Source organism: Balaenoptera borealis (genome assembly GCF_965194805.1).
Source record: "Balaenoptera borealis genome assembly, chromosome: 1".
NCBI classification, from domain to species: domain Eukaryota; kingdom Metazoa; phylum Chordata; class Mammalia; order Artiodactyla; family Balaenopteridae; genus Balaenoptera; species Balaenoptera borealis.
In genome coordinates, this window is record NC_138860.1 from 130057373 (window position 1) to 130073279 (window position 15907).

Genomic DNA, 15907 nt, shown 5'->3' on the forward strand with positions numbered 1-15907 from the left:
GAATTTCAAGATGGCCCACATGATCTTTGTTCCCTGGTGTTCCTCCCACAATCATGTTATATTATGCAGCAGATGGTATTTTGCAGATGTCATTAAGGTTCCTTACTAATCAGTTGACCTTAAGATAGATTATCTGAGTGGGTCTAACCTAATCAAATGATCTCTTTAAAAACAAAGAGTGTTCTCTGGCTGATGGTGGAACAGGATATCAGAGAAAGTTGAAGCACAAGAAGGATTTGATGTACTGTTGCTGTCTTAAAGGTGAAGGAGACCACATTTAAATGACGTGAGAGTGACTTTATGAGCTAGGAGTGACCCTTCACCAATAACCAGCAAAAAAATGGAGACTTTAGTCCTACGCAAGAAACTGGATTCTACCAACTACTTGAATGAGCTTAGAAGCAGATTTTTTCCCCTAAGCTTCCAGATAAGAAAGAACCCAGACCAGCCAAAAAGTTTGTGCAATTTGTTACTCAGTAATAGAAAAATAATATATAATAGAGTTGTGCAAAGTGAGGTTATAGTTCTGGTATATGCAGGGTTTCATTAATGCAGTACCTTGTAAAGTGAGGTCTACCTGTATACAGTCCTCTCAAAGTCTGCACCAAAATCATAAAATTCAACAGTCATTTAAGGTTAAAATATATATGTATATATATATATATATATATATATATATATATATATATATATATACATATATATATATATTTTTTTTTTTTAGCAATCTAGGATTAGAAGGAAACTTTCTTAATCTAACAATATGTATATTTTAACACATTATTAATACTTAGTAGTGAAATATTGGAATTATTCCCCCTGAGGCCAGGAACAAAACAAGGGTGTCAACTGTTAGCATTTTTATTTAGTATTGCAATGGTGAACATAGATCAGTGGAACAAAGTAAGGAAAATAAAAAGGAACTTAAAAGATTAGAAAGTAAGAAAATTGTAATTTCTTGTAGATGTCATGATTTTGAATGTGCAAGCTAGTAAAATAATAATACAAAACCCAATAGTATTTAAATATATAGTAACAATCACCAGTTGGAAAATGAAATTAAAAGCTACCATTTATAGTAGTATAAAAACCTCACCATCTGTTTGATTGGTCTTCCAGAGGCAGACACAAAAACAAGATTACGTGTACAAGAAATTTATTGGGAGAAATACCTTTGACAAACAAAAGAGGAAGGAGTAGGAATAGGCAGGGAAAAACCTTCACACTCTGATGATAATTTGACACCTGTGAAGGGAGAGAGACAATGGATTGGGCAGAAAGAGACTCAGCAACACAATTCTGAAGAAATTTAGGCCAGACCATTGGGGAATCCCTGAACAAAACTTGAACACTGGAGGAATCCTGCATCAGGCAGAAATGGGCCAGCACTAGTACAATACCTCAGTCATTGACTAGGAATAGCCTTGGCAAAAATGTAGTGATGGATCTAAAGAGGCAGCAGCTGGGGCTGTCAGTCAGCTGTGCTCCTCATAGTGGGTTCTCTTCAAGGAGATCTGAGCAGCGCACTTCCATGGCTGTCATAAACCACATACTAAGGATACATGAAAGGAAAGGTGTGAATTACCTCTAAAAAGAAAGCTACCAAACATTACTGATAGAACAAGATGAAAATAAATATAAGAATATATCATTTTTATGATATTGGATGAATCAATGTAATAAAGATGTCTGTTCTTTCTAAATTGATCTGTCTGTGCAGTGCATTCCTAAACAAAATTCTAGCAGTTTTCCTTTAATAACACATACTTTGAAAAATAATACTGTGTTGGCATTTCAGTTTGCCTCTACTTACTCTCTAAATCCCATTAAACTGATAGTATGAGGATTTAGAAAGGCAGAGGGCAAGAGAAGGGCAAAGAGAAAGAGCAACAAAATTTTGCAAACTAGGAAGCAGATAGATATGTATAACTGACTTTGCAGATCTTAGGAACCTGTAGCTAGAGATCAGAAATCTCTGGTCTTTAAGGTGGCTACCTGATTTTGTAAATAAATTATACTGGAACACCGTCACACCCATTCTTTTATATACTGTCTATCAATTTGCTTTTAAGCTACAATGGAAAAGCTGAGTAGTTGAGATAGAGATTGTACTACCCAGAAACCTAAAATTTGTACTGTCTGTATTTGGCTCTTTAAAGAAAAGTTTGCCAACCTCTGCTATAGCCTGTCCTGCAAGTATCAGAAGCCAAAGATTAAGGCTGATTCATACCGCAGAACCCAGGAATGATTAGGATTTAAAGATTCTAGGAACCTTTTGTAAATGCTGCTGCAAATAGGAGCATTTATTGAATCTCTGTTTTAGAATCAGTTAAACTCTTCTATTCCATGCTGAACTGAGATATTTAGTGTTTTATTTTAGAGATGAAAGTATAGCCATAATGCCTCTAAAATTATAGGCTAAAACAAATGAAACAAAAGAATGGAGATAAAAGAGTTTAAGGGGATTTTTTTCCTCTATCAAACTTGGTATATACTTTTTTGGGAATTCTAATTTTAGGCTGATAGATATTTTCCTTTAGCTCATTGAATATATTTTCATTATTTTTGGCTTCCGTTGTTGCTGTTGAAAAATTGTTAGGCTAATTGTTCCTTTACAGGTTATCTTCCTTTTCTCTCTTACTACTTTTAAATCTAAGATATTTCTGTTGGTTTTCTGAAGATATTTACTTTGACAATTCTAAGAATCAATTTATTTTTATTTTACAACTTGATATTTGCTGGGCTGTGTGCATCTAGGGACTGGTTTCTCCTTTATCAATTCTAGATAATTTCCAGTCATCATTTTATTTATTGATAATCTCTTCAAAATATTTTTACTATATTCCTCATTTTTCTTATGGTGGGAAATTACCTCTTTGCAATGGTGGTCTCTAAGTATATTAACAGGTAGACTACAGCAGAGGTCATGTTCACAGACTAATATGTTGCTATTTGGTAACACCCTTGGCTTAGGGTTTCTTCCTGTTGATTCCAAGGTCTTGTTGGGGAGGGTAATCAGGCCTCCACTGAGTTTTGTTCTGGATTTATTTTCTAATCTCTAGCTTAGTTTCTTCTCTATTCTGTATTATGAGTAAGTTTTAGTAGTTCTTTTGTATTACGGGCTCTTAAATATTGCTTTGACTGTGAAGTTCATTTGTGAAACATGATCTTATTTCTCTTATAATTTACTTAGAATGCCTTTTAATTGCATCCCATTCTTATTGCCAGCTGTAGTGGTGGAAAATTACCTAGATGCTATTATAACCTCCAAGTAAGTTACCAGGCAGGCTATTTCAGATGTCACAGAGTAAAAAGCCTCAGAGATCAAATTAAGATACTTGAATTAGTTTATTTAATCTACTTTAAACATACAGCAAGAAGAAAGGGAGAAAAATGGAATAGATGTGAGTACAAGTGGGGTGAAATGACCACACTATCTGAATCCTGCATTATGCAATGTTCATATGTCCTGTTTCTCACTATGTTCCCTCAGGCTTTCCCTGCTGGCTAGGTTATAAGGACCAGAGTTGAGGATGAGTGAGGGTCTTCAACAGCCAGAAAATGATTTGAGCCAACACACTCTTGACATCTTAGAGAGATGTAGGAGCAAGCAAGTGTCCTTCACCTTAGCTATAAACTATGTAACTGATAACCTAGTAAGCAGTGATGAATTTTACTTTCATGTTTTGAGCATAGCATGCATGAGGTCATATTAGGTTACTGATGGGTGATTGATTTGGTGGGAGACACAGCTGTCCATCTGAAGATGATGTGATAAATGCCTTATGAATGTTTTAAAATGTTATTTAGTCCTTCCATACATTATTTCTTCCTTTATATCAGTATTCTTCGCAGACCTATGTTTCATCTATTATATAATGTGTTTTACAGGTTACTACCTTACTTATTATGTATACCTAAGACATCTTATGAATCTTATCTGTATCTCTCATTTGCTTGTTCAGTATCTATACTTGGCATCTTACAAGCTTTGCCTGTTCTGCTTGCTTGTTCTCTTTCCCTTTAAAACATAATTGAATACTCTCAAATCATGCAACAAATACAAATTTACAACGTCTGTTAACCTTTCTTTTATAGTTATTTCTATTGTACATCCTATAAGGAGGATCCTTAGATTAATCTTCCAGTTGAATAATTTTCTCCTCAGTGATGTATAATCAATCTGCTACTTAATCTAGCCATTGAAATTTTAATTTTAATAGGTAGAAGTATTATTTGGTTCTCTTTCAGATTTTCATATTGTTTTCTTAATAGCTCTTTCCTCATATTTTTAATCTCCCTTTATTTTGTAAAACATATTAAACATACTTATTTCATTCAATAACTTATACTTCCAGTAGTTGCTGTCTTTACAGATTTGATTTTACTGTCTGCTTTTACTACAGATTTCACTTACCGTATGTCATTCCCTTCTGCGTTTTGTGATTTTGAGTGTGAACTCATATTCCTTAGAACTTTTTCTAAATTCTTTGACACTCTGTTATGAAGATTGGTTTCCCATAGAGGATGTTTTGATTACTTTTTTTTTTTTTTTTAATATTATTATACCACTCTTTTTTTTTTTCCTTTGGGTTTATTTATTTATTTATTGCTGTGTTGGGTCTTCGTTTCTGTGCAAGGGCTTTCTCTAGTTGCGGCAAGTGGGGGCCACTCTTCATCACGGTGCGCGGGCCTCTCACTATCGCGGCCTCTCTTGTTGCGGAGCACAGGCTCCAGACGCGCAGGCTCAGTAATTGTGGCTCACGGGCCCAGTTGCTCCGCGGCATGTGGGATCTTCCCAGACCAGGGCTCGAACCCGTGTCCCCAGCATTGGCAGGCAGATGCTCTGCCACTGCGCCACCAGGGAAGCCCCTTGATTACTTTTAAGTGTCTACTGAAACTTAAAAGGATCATCTCCAGTTTTACAGATTACTCCGGTAGTCTGAGTTTGGAATAAAACCCATGTGAGGAATAGATTGCTTTTAAAAATTTTCAGTGAAGATTGTTTTTCTTTCTTTCATGCAGGGACAAGGTAGGTCCAAGATGATAATTTTCTTCTTCTGGCAATTTGTAGAGTGAGGAGAATAATGATATTGGTGCACAGGAGGTGCATTTCATGTGATCCTAGATTTTTGTAAAGATTTCTCATTATAATCTCCATCCTGATGAGACCCTAAGCTCTTCTCTACTTGTAATACTCAAGCCTACCAATAATACCAAAGGTCAAGATTATCTGAGTGAAGTAAATGTCCTGAGGTTGAAAGCTGGGTTCGGATCCACTTCTTGTTTCTTTGAACTATTGCTTTTAATTTGTGTTTAGATTCTAAGGAATATAAGAATTTTAAAAAACAAATAAAATTAAAAAAAAAGAAATTGATCTAGGTTTCTGCATTATGAGAAAGATAATTGCCACATATTTTACCTCTCTACACTCTACTTACAATGAAAAGACTCTTATCAAGCATCCATTCTCATCCTTTCTATATTCTTAAAATCTAATTTATGTTTCTTAATAATATTAAAAATAAACTCACATAAATAAGCAATTATTGATAATTCCAGCAATGTTAACCACTTATTGTAAAATATTTTATAGTTGATAAGATTTAAGGAATAAAAATTTATATAAGTAAAACCAAGGGTCCTATGTATCATCAGCATTTTACTTGTCTCCTCTATATTTAACTGTTCCCCATTATGTACAGTGTGATTTGGGCTGATTTGACCATACACTTGACACCCAGATGAGTAATTTCTGATACAAGGCAGTTTGTTTTATTAGGATTGTTTGATTATCTTAATAAAAGAAGTAGAAGAAATTAAAAAATATCCAAGACAACTAGTGTAAACAATAAAGGTATATATTGGTTTCCATGACTGAACAGTCCTTAAGAAATTGATTTGGAATCCCAAATAAAACCTGAATCCTACCCTACCCCTGATATTACCCTTTGATATTTATACCAGTTTGAGCTTCTTGTTGTTATATGTAAAAAGAAGTCGATACTATAAGGAATAGACTTCAAACTGTAAAATTGGCTAAATTGAGGCATGGAAGAGAATGAGGAGGAAAAATTATTTATCCTAAGCTGGCAAGTTGGTCATTCTTTTTGCGTAGTTAAGAAATAGTTGTTTAAACTTTTATTTATATTATACATTGACTTTTGCCAACAGAAGGTATGAAGTTGAGAGGATTAGTAGGAAAAAGTACCAGATGTTGAAATATTTTGATTACTTCTGTGGTCCTATGTATCATCAGCATTTTGCTTGTCTCCTCTATATTTAACTCTAATAGTAGATTAGTTTAGGAAAGATACATAATTAACTTGAAATGTATATAAATGAAAGCAGTACGGGAAGAAAATATGACTTTGCTAAGAAGGGTCTTTTTTGCCCATGATCTGTAATTCAGTTTGATGAAATGTCTGTTAATCTGAGAGTCTGTCAATAGAAAAGATGATGTACTTACCCCAAGATAAAGTTAAGACTTGGAAAGGTAAGAAACTAGAAGAAATTAGTACCTGCTATAAAGCAGTCTCTTCCTGACTCAAAGAATAGTAAGCCTCACTAGGAAGATAGAGCCTTTGATTTGGTGATAAAACCTTAAAGAAATATTAGCGGAACCCCAGGCAGAGCCCAGTTGAAGATACAAGTCATTAAACTTAGTCCTGCGGGGAGGGCAGAGCATAATGTTTTTATGCTGAAGAAAGATTTTTCTACATTGAGAAAGTTGTTTGTTTTCGGGGGTGGGCAGCGAAAATATGAACAGCTTACTAAGTGTTTAGGGGAATTAAGTGGCCAGGTAAATCTAAAACTTTTCTAAAAACGTTGATTTTCTCAAGGCCTTTGGCACATTCAGTATTCCAGTTCTTACAACACAGTCTTCTGCTACAGTAACATCTTCCAGACAACCTTATAATTGCTCATCTCAAGGAGAGGGCAGTATTCAAGGGAGTGCCTGGATGAAAGCCCAGTGGAATGCTTTCAGCTTTACTGACCAGGGAATGTACTGTACTGCCCAGGCAAAAAGGCCTACCTATTCTTGTTTGGCAAGATATGATATATGTTATGGACCAGTGACCACTTTATATTCATCTGTAGTCATTGTGATTTTTTATATACATTTATATATTGGGTAGGTGGGTTGGGGATGGATAACTGAGTATTAATCCAGAGTTGTTGGACCATGAATTACCAAGGATCCGGAACTTGGACCTAGATTCAGTGTTAGGTGTGTTTTTGGATTCTCTCGTTTTGAAGGAGGGGTGCATATACTTCATCTAGACATTGCTGATTTGGTAGGTATGTGTATGAGAAGGAAATTGATATTGATTTCCAAAAAGGTAGATTTTAATGGACCTTCTTGTTGTATACCTAACATCTACTCCACGACTCACCATTGTGAAGAGTAGGATAAATCAAACACTCAGATGTAGAGGTGGGACCAGATTGTTCTGAGCCAGTTAGAGTAAATTTATGTCTTTTGCCACAGGGATTGGTAAGTTTACACTATCCAGTCCATACTAGTTCCCTGCTCATGGGAGTTAATTTCTGTTTGACCCAAATGAGCGTGAGGTACAAGCTTTTTGTTTTATTTTTGGTTTTGGTAATCATGTATCATCTATTATCTTTCTCCTGGATTATTACTGTGCTTATTTTTTTTCCAACGTAAGACACACCTGCTTGGGGAAGAATTGACACGTGGAAGAAGGGTGAGCCAAGAAAACTTCAGAGGAATGGGGCTGAGCTCCAAACAAACCAAGCCTGGAGCCTTACCCCTGGATTTTTCAGTTTTGGTAGCCAGTAACTTCTCATTTGTGTTTAAGCCACCTTAACTGTAGTTTTCTGTTTCTTACAACCAAAAGCTGCTAATTGATAAGTACGTTTATTAGAAATATATTTTTTGAGCATACAAATTATCTGCAGGGGCTTAATTCACTCATAACTACTGTAAAATTAGCAAAATATGTCAAGTGTAGCTCTCTTATAGATAATTTTATTTAATTTTTAAAGATTGTAAGGTGGAATAAATTGTTGCCACTTATAAAAGACCTTGACTAGTGATTATAGCCATTGTCACATATTTTCAATGCTGAAATTACTGAAACACTAAAAATCAAATGAAGTTAATTGCTGTTGCCCAATTTTGCCCCAGTTTTTCTTGAGAAAGGCATTTTTGTTACTTTAATTCACTTGAAAGTAAAGTGTTTATTTTGTTAAAGCTGTATCACATATATTTTATTTTTGTATCAATTATGCATACATTTTTTATTAAATCTTTAGGATTTCTCATACTTTTACTTCATTTTCTGAATATCATGTTGGATATTGGAAAGCTCTCTTGAAATGACTAGCATTCTGACGACATTATTTTTACTTATGATGGTTATGTAGCAGTTTATGTTATTATCAAATATCAAATTATCTGGGTTTAAAATCATCAGTGATTTTAGAATTTTTGATGGTTGATAAAAGGAAATGAGTATATCAAAGGAGAAAAATTCTTATATAGAGAATTTTAAAAAAATTTTCTCCTTATTTATACATTGAGAAACATAGAAAGCTTTAGAGATTAAATGCCAGATCGAATTTGGTTTTTAATTTTTATTGGTCATAGGTGATTCTTATAAAGACTACCTCCTACCCTTTTTTTCAGTTATTAGAAAATAATGTAAAATTGTTTTGGCATAACCAGATATCCTTAACTACAGTGAATTTTTTGGTATTATCCAAAGTTGACAATGGATTACAGTTAGCAGACATGTGTTCAAGTTCTGGTTTGGCATTTTGTGCCAGATATTTTATGTAATCTATTTCATTTAATCCTGTAAACATTCCTATAAATAACTTGTGTGAGGTTATAAAACTAGTAAGTTATAGATACAGGACTCTTAACTCTTACAGATCAGAGCTAAATAAAGCATTTTTATTATTCTGCTACCACTTGCTAGGATCTTAGAAAGTAATATTTTAATGAAATTTTCATTTACAAATTATAGAATTATACTAGTGTACCTTATTTGTCTCATGGCATGATATTAGGTAGGACATACAATTATTAATTTTTATTGATTGGCTCATTCTAAAAATATTTATTGAGTGCCTACTATAGGCCAGGCACTTTCTAGATCCTGAAGATAAAACAGTGAACAAAACACTCAAAAATCACTGTTCTCATGGAGATTATAATCTAATGGAATTCTTATTTTCACATATATAGTTGTATATAATGGAACATGTCATATAATGGTACATTAACTATATATTACTTTACAAAAATAACTTATAATGACTTTATTGTTAATAGATTTTTACTGAAATATACTTTATCTATGTTTAAGGTTTTAAGTCTACTTTTATATTTGTTAGCTCACTCAATCCTCACAGTAGTTACGTGACATAGATATAATTACTTGATAGATATTATAATAGAGACAATTGAGGATTCATTTAAAAAGTATATAAAAAAAGAAAGTACACATTTAGATATTTGCTATAAATTTAAAAAGATGAAAACTAAGTAGTCCATTATATTTTAGTAGTAGAATAATATCTCACAAAACTCTTTTCAAATTTATATAGGTAGCATCACTCTCAGAGAGGTTGTAATGTGTTTATGGTGGCTTTCTGGTTGTATCATGCTGAGTAGCTCATGAGTTGTTACTTCTTTCATAAAATTATTGAAGCAATTACTTTTTTATCCTTCCTGCATAAAAATTTGGAATATTAGATTATGTAGCACCTAGAGTTCTTGCAAATAACAGAAGTAACTCTAAATCACTTAGGCAATGATATAATTTGTTGGAGGTTTATCCAGGAAGCTCACAGAATATTCAGGAAGCCACACAACTGGACTTGAAAAATGAGCAGCAATGAGAAGACAGAGCCAAGACTCCACCAGAGAAACAATTTACTCAGAGTGCTTCCATTTGTCTGTAATTACTAGCTACTCATCACCCTGTTATTCTGTGGCAGCTGCTGTCAACACTTTCATGGTCCTTGTGCTTTTGGATAATTCCCTGGAAAGTGAAAATCCAGGGAGAAAACATTAAATTGTCTGAAGCTAGATAATATGACTATGTCTTAGCTCTTAGGAAAATGAAAAAGGGAATATCTTTTATTATCTTTTATATTAAGCCATCCATACATTGAAGGTAACAATATATCAATATAGGAAGCCAGAATGGGAGGCTCTTCAGGTGCTGTGCACCTCTACTAAATGTACACTAAATTCATTTTACCTGTATAGCTATATTATCATAATAGGCAAGACTAATATGGGATCTCTAGAACATTTCTGTAGTTTAATTTACAGCGACTTCCCTGGTGGTGCAGTGGTTAAGAATCCGCCTGCCAATGCAGGGGACACGGGTTCGATCCCTGGTCTGGGAAGATTCCACATGCTGTGGAGCAACTAAGCCCGTGCACCACAACTACTGAGCCTGCGCTCTAGAGCCCGCAAGCCACACTATTGAAGCCCATGTGCCTAGAGCCCGTGCTCCACAACAAGAGAAGCCACTGCAACGAAAAGCCCGTGCACCACAATGAAGAGTAACCCCTGCTCACCACAACTAGAGAAAGCCCCTGTGCAACAACGAAGACCCAACACAGTTATAAATAAATAAATAAATATGTATGTATATTTAAAAAATTTTAATTTACAGTAAGTTTGTATATGTACTTATGTATCTATATTAAAATATGTATATATGACTTGTTTTCCATTCTCCCCTAGAAGTTTCTAAGGCAAAATGGGAGGAAAATGTGTGTGTGTACATATGTATGGACATATATGTATGTTTCAGAATGTGATATAGATCAGGGGTTGGCGAAATACAGCCTGTAGGCAAAATCCAATATGGCTTATAAGCCAAGAAGAATGCTTTTTTACTTTTTTAAAGAGTTGTGAAAAAAATGAAGAATATGGGACAAACCAAATGTATACTGCAAAGCCTAAAATATTTGCTCTCTGGTTCTTTACAGAAAATTTCTGACCCCTGTTATAGAAGGCTATGATGAAGATAAGGAGAAAACTTCTAATTTAATTAAGTTTATTATATGATGGATAATTTTGTTGCTGGTTTTTGTTGTTTTACTGGTCTCTGAGTTGAATTTGAGGTGTGCTTGAACCTGTGTTCAAGAAAGCCAAAACATTTTTTCCTAATTTTTAAGTTGGTAGAAAAATATCAGTTTAGTTTTCCTGAACTATAAAATCTATATAAAGCATAGAAGTATGTCATGTTAAACAGGACTACAGAAATTTGTTCTAGGTAAATTCTGATCTGATAATTTAGAAATCTATATTGTTAATTAGTAAGTATTTGATATATGGATATTCTGGAATCATGCCAAATATGTTGCAAATAACACTTCCTGTGAAAGAAAGAGATGCTGGTTATAATCTAGGGAATTAGACCATAGGTCAGGACTGGGTAGCCATTAGGTCCACCAAACTTCAGGGCACCTTGTTGGGGGAAATGAGAACAAACAAGATTTACTAACTGGAAGGCCCACAAACAGGGTAGGGAATAAATGGGTCGTAATTGATTCTGAATCCCAAATTTGAATATTAACATCTATTAATGCATTCCTTTTATGTACATTATTAACACTTCACTAGTTTGTAAAGGGATAAATTTATCAAATAGTATTCAACATAGTAATATTGCAATGTATAGGAATCAGGAAATGATTATATCTTTTCAAATTATTCACATAAAATATTTACTTTAAGTATAAGGATTTATAAGGTACTTAACATGATTTCATAATATAAAAGCATTATATGCAACTTTTAAGTACTATGTCTATTATTCAGATGGTAGTTACCTTCACTATTTAAAGAGTGCTTTTTGAGACCTCATATTGGAATTACAAGATGAAAAGTTATAATAGTCTATCATTTTGTTACAGTAAATTATGTAATTCTGAATACTGATTTTATTTAACAATGACTAATTATTTATATATAATTAAGTTAATTTCTACCTTAAAAACTAGGTATATTGAAGATAGTAGTAGCACTATTTCTTTTTAAAGAAAATTCTGTTTTAAATGATAAATTTAAGTGAAAATTCCTATGAAAAATGTTTAGTAAGGTGAATTTGCCAGATGTAGACAATTTAAAATAATATCTAACTTTGCATATGGTGGGTATCATTAATCATAATTTGTAAATACAAGGTCATATTCAAGCCAATGTTATCTAAAATTTTCAGCTATAAAATTAGCTTAGTTTAATGCTATCTTGGTACACAGATGTGCTTTCTTCTACTATTTGCAAACCAAAAATCATCATTGTTAAAATATTAGTAATATCAAGAACATTTTATGATTCAGTAAACAATTTTAATAATTTAATATCAATAAAATAGATTGTGTCAGGTCTTATGTTCAACTTACTAAGTTGAAAAATGGCTCTACTTAAGTTGTCAGAATTAGACTGAATCATTTTCTCTTTTTATTTCAAGTTTATGCAGAATAATTTTAATTGTACTAATACTTTACAAGATGTTTTTATTCCATGGAAACTCAGAATAAAAAACAGACTTTTTATTAGCCTTGTTAGAAACTAGTTTTCCATTTTCCGAAGTGATGTAAGAATCAGAATATTTTGCATGTTTTTTTCTTTCAAAATGAATAGACTTCTACATAGATACACAAACAAGCTTTATTGCCATCTCCTTGTCCATATTAAACTCAGTAGCTGACTAATGGCATAGGGAGGTGGATAAACTCATTCAAACATCAAGTGGGTCTTTCTGCATTTGGGGAAGGAACAACACATCAATCAGCAGAATTCAAGAGGTGTAATAAGAGCAGCATGACCTTGGTGCATGCCCTGATGATTCAAGCTATCATAGAAGGATCCCCTTTGTCTGCTTCCTCTTGTGGATTCAGATTAGTACAGTTCTGACTCTCTTAAGCAAACGTGTGTGGCCATTTGAGAAGCAAGTATCCTTTAAAAATATATAATTCAAAATAAATCACACGGGGAACATGGCACTTAAATTTAAGCTACTCTAACAGCCAGCTTTGTATCTGTGACCTATAGGCTTTGACTATCTATTTCAGAGGACAGTCTATTAAACAAAGTCAGTCTCATTAAAATGAAGTATTTCCTTGGGGTGGACTGGGCATAGATTAACTTTGCTTGTAGAAAGTCAGAGAATACTTTCAGTAGGAGATCATGCCTAAATTGAAGCTTTAATAATTTCTGAGGAATATGAATTTCCCTATTTCATTTAGTAGGATAACTAAGAACTTGAGAAGCAGTATTTTTTAATAGAGTAGAATGAGAATGCTTTAGAGGAAAAAGTAATTATTCTTAGTTTACTCTCTCCAGGATTAAATGATAAAACTCCTTTTGAGTTTATATATTGGTTACATTTAATAATGAAAACCATAGTGGACTAGGAAAATTTTTCACAAAGCAAGAAAATGTGGCCCAAATTTTCCAAAATAATTTAGTATTGTTTGTTTAAGACTATAAATGGCTGAGGAAAGAATTTCTGGTCGCAATAGAAAACTCTAAAACTGAAAAGCAAAATAAGACTGGGAAAAAACCACAACAGATTATACGAGAACTGTGGGACAACTACAAAAGGTATAACATACACCTAGTAAGAATCCCAGAAGGAGAAGAAAGAAAGAAAGGAACAGATGTAATATTTGCAACAAGAACAATAGAGAATTTCCCCCAATTATTATCAAACACCACACCACAGATCCAAGAACATCAGAGGACACCACGCAAGATAAATGCTAAAAAACCTACACTTAGGTATATCATATTCAAACTAAGAAAAATCAAAAGAAAGAAAAAAATCCGTAAAAAGCCCAGAGGATAAATACATCTTACTATAGAGGTGCAAAGATAAAAATTACATTTGACTTTTCCTAGGAAACGATGCAATCAAAAAGAGAGTGGAGTGAAATATTCAAAGTAATGAGAGAAAAAAAAAAATCAACCTAGAATTCTGGTCACTGCAAAATTACCCTTAAGAAGTGAAGGAAAATAAAAACTTTCTCAGACAAAAACTGAGAGAATTTGTTACCAGTAGACTTGAATTGCAAGAAATGAGAAGTTTTTTAGAGATAAAGAAATGGTTTAGGTCAGAAACGTAGCTACATAAAGAAAGGAAGAATATTTGAAAAAGAATAAGTGAAAGTAAAATAACTTTTATTTTTATAATATATTATAAAATATATATAGGTTTCAGGTGTAAAACATAGTGATTCACAATTTTTAAACGTTATACTCCATTTATAGTTACTATAAAATATTGACTATATTCCCACTGTTGTAAAATGTATCCCTGTTGCTTATTTATTCTGTGTATAGTATTTTGTACCTCTAAATCCCCTACCCCTATCTTGCCCCTCCCCACTTTCCTCTCCTGGCTGATAACCACTAGTATGTTCTCCAAATCTGTGAGTCTGTTTCATTTTTGTTATATTCATTAGTTTGTTTTATTTTTTTTAGATTCCACGTATAAGTGATATCATACAGTATTTGTTTTTCTCTGTCTGACTTATTTCACTAAGCATGATACCCTCCAAGTCCATCTATGTTGCTACAAGTGGCAAAATTTTATTCTTTTTTATAGTTGAGTAGCATTCCATTATACACACACACACACACACACACACACACATACCAGTCATCTGTTCTTCTTTATCCATCATCTGTTGATGGAAACTTAGTTTGCTTCCATCTCTTGGCTGTTGTAAATAATACTACTATGAACATTGGGGTGCCTGTATCTTTCTGAATTAGCGTTTTTGTTTGGCTATATAACCAGGAGTGGAATTACTGGATCATATGGTAGTTCTATTTTTAGTTTTTTGAGAAACCTCTGTACAGTTTTCCACAGTGGATGCACCAATATAAATTCCCACCAACAGTGTACAAGTGTTACTTTTTCTCCACATCCTTGCCAATATTTGTTATCTGTGGTCTTTTTGATGATAGCCATTCTGACAGGTGTAAGGTGATATCTCATTGTGGTTTTTATTTTCACTTCTCTGGTGATTAACAATGTTGAACATCTTTTCATGTGCCTGTTCGCCATCTATATGTCTTCTATGGAAAAATGTCAATTCAGATCTTCTGTCCATTTTTAATTGGGTTGTCTGATTTTTGATGTTAAGTTGTATGAGCTATTCATATATTTTGTATGTTAACCCCTCACTGATCATATCATTTGCAAAAGTTTTCTCCCATTCAGTAGGTTTTTGTTTTGTTTTATTTTGTTTTGTTGATGGTTTCCTTTGCTGTGCAAAAGGTTTTAAGTTTAATTAGGTCTCATTTGTTTATTTATGCTTTTGTTTCCTTTGCCTTAGGAGACAGAGCCAAAAAGATATTGCTATGATTTATGTTAAAGAGTGTTCTGCCTATATTTTCTTCTAGGAGTTTTATGTTTTCCAGTCTCATATTAAAGTCTTTAGTCCATTTTGAGTTTATTTTTATATAGGATGTTAGAGAATGTTCTAATTTCATTCTTTTACATGTAGCTGTCCAGTTTTCCCAGCACCATTTATTGAAGGGATGGTCTTTTCTCCATTGCATATTCTTGCCTCCTTTGTCATAGATTAATTGACCATAGGTATGTGGGTTTATTTCTGGGCTTTCTATCCTATTCCATTGATCTATATGTCTGTTTTTGGGCCAGTACCAAACTGTTTTGTTTACTGTAGTTCTGCAGTATAGTCTGAAGTCAGGGAGCATGATTCCTCCAGATCCGCTCTTCTTTCTCAAGATTGTTTTGGTATTCGGGGTCTTTCGTGTTTGCACACAAATTTTTAATTTTTCTGTTCCCTTTCTGTGAAAAAAGCCATTGGTATTTTGATAAGGATTGCATTGAATCTGTAGATTGCCTTGGGTAGTATGGTCATTTTAACAATA

General features: G+C 33.4%; 1 protein-coding gene and 1 long non-coding RNA gene across 2 annotated transcripts in view; both read left to right on the plus strand.

Moving 5' to 3' along the window:
- Positions 1-15907, plus strand: part of LRRIQ3 (leucine rich repeats and IQ motif containing 3) — a 224187-nt gene that overhangs the window by 77981 nt on the left and 130299 nt on the right. The gene's annotated exons all lie outside the window — the stretch shown is intronic.
- On the plus strand, positions 735-6207 carry LOC309611564. Its single transcript, XR_014234594.1, has 2 exons — positions 735-4529; positions 4870-6207. It is a non-coding gene; the product is annotated as an uncharacterized lncRNA (long non-coding RNA).